This window comes from Salvia hispanica, chromosome 2 (genome assembly GCF_029641045.1).
Source record: "Salvia hispanica isolate PSC_SH4W2 chromosome 2, Shi_PSC_v1, whole genome shotgun sequence".
Taxonomy (NCBI): domain Eukaryota; kingdom Viridiplantae; phylum Streptophyta; class Magnoliopsida; order Lamiales; family Lamiaceae; genus Salvia; species Salvia hispanica.
This window is the reverse complement of record NC_142693.1, coordinates 26,950,107-26,952,247: the sequence shown is the minus strand read 5'-3', so window position 1 is coordinate 26,952,247 and position 2,141 is coordinate 26,950,107.

Here is a 2,141-nt window from a genome sequence, read left to right as displayed (position 1 = left end):
ATGCAAGAGAGCTATGTGTTGTGATGTTGGGAAATAAGAAGCCTAGGAGATGCCCTTTTATACAAAACTAAAATAATATTTTCAAAAGTCAAGTCCCACTAAAAAATGAGTCGAGCTTGTCGGTTCAATTTTGCTCTCTTCGTTCTCCATAAATATCTCATATTATCATTTTCAGATTTCTATGATTAAATCTCTTTTACTAATTTTGGTTATTATATCTTACATTTCATTAATTCATTTTACTCAAATTTTATCATAAAACTAACATATACTCCATTCGATCCCCAATAGATGTCCCATATTTTATCGGTGCACATTTTAACAAATTGTTTGACTTTTTGAGAAAAGTGGATGGTAAAAAGTTAATAGAATGTGATCTTACTTTTATATATTAATTTAATAATAATTGTGAGTAGAAACCAATAGCAGAATATGGAATCCACTGACTTGGACTGTGATTGGGGCTAAGAGGAAAAATTGGCTACTTTGAATACATTCAAAGATAAAATTATTGTAGCATTTGAAGTATAATGATAAAATAGTTGTTGCATTTGAAAAAATATTGGCTACTTTTCCATGTCAAGTTAACTGCAAAACGAGTGAAGCTCATGTAATCAAGTCCCACTTGAAGTATAAAGTCGCATTTGGTGTCTCATTATTTGAAATTAGGGAAAGCTTCTTTAATCAATTCAAACCAAACTTTTTTTGACTTGACGATGCAATTCACTATTTTGGACCTTGAAAGTAGAATTATTTTGGGACAAATTGTCTACTAATCTTTTGGGCCTTTGTAAAATTAGATAGTGCATGGAAAAGAAAATGACCCCAAGTTTGTATTCTAATCATTAGGCCTTGAGAAATTATTTGGTAAACAAAATAAAATTTTATTTTGGGTCAAATTATATGTTTATCTTTTGGGCTTCCGTGATATTAGATTATTAGAGCTTACAATCTCTTTGGGAGTAGTACCTGAAAAATCTTTCTGTCCACGACTAACTGAAAAACAATTTCAACTTGTATTTTCTGCCCTACAAGATTTGGGCAGAAGGTCTTAAAGAACTGTTCAGTACTCTGCCTATAAAACGGTTAAATTTTATTCCATTTTTGAAATTGATAGAGGAAACAAGTAAGAGGAAAATCCCACAATTCAAATCCCAATTGTTAATCGACTTCCATATCTGATGGAGAAAACACAATGAAATCCATTATTTATCAGTGGTTTGAAACAATACCAATTCAGAAGGAAGTAACAAAAGTACAATAAAAAAGCCTGGGAAACAAATAAAAGGACAATTTCGTAACTTAAATGATGTCCGATGGTCCATCGAACATCATAGCACAACGATGACTTTGATTCCTCAACCTGTTCCGCAAGCATCACGTGAATTTGACGCCATAATTCAAGTCATTCCAACACAATCAACGTTTTCGACGTGAATTTGACGTCATTTGCTGGAACTGCATCAAAATGCGTCAACCGTGTGTGCACAATTGATATAAAAGGGACCAAAATGGTTCAAATTTTTCTTTTTAGTAAAATAAATATTGGTTAAAAGTCGTACTATTTCCATATAATTTACTGCTAATAACATTTAATGAAAACTCAAGTCAACATCAAAATGGTAAGTTGAAGGTATGAAGTGATTAGTACCTTATTTTAGGTCCGTCTCCATTTGGATACAAGCACAAGACTCCTAACGTAGAGCCAATCTCCAACAGCATCAAAAAAATTGAAGAATGCAAATCTCCATGATTTCTTTAGTACGAAAGAACCAATAACTCCCCAGAATCCGAAAATAAAACCAAAGGCCATTGATATGCCAACTTCTTGCATAAAAGATAGGTTGTTGCTTTTCTCATATGCGGGGTTTATCGTTGGCTGAAAAGAAGGGATTTTGCATGCGTGTCGTAGGCGCGTGTTCTTCCTGTTCAACAATACTTATACGTTCCCACTTCCCAAAATACTATTAATTAGTACGTGGTAAGTCGGATGTTGAACCCACGAGGAACGGTAGCATCCGTTATGTAATTCAACACTTAAGAGTTTGGCGATGCTGCCACGCTTTAATTTAGGAGGGAAAGAAAATTTAACTACGGAAATTAAACCATACTTACGAACAAAGTGGGAACTAGAAAATAAA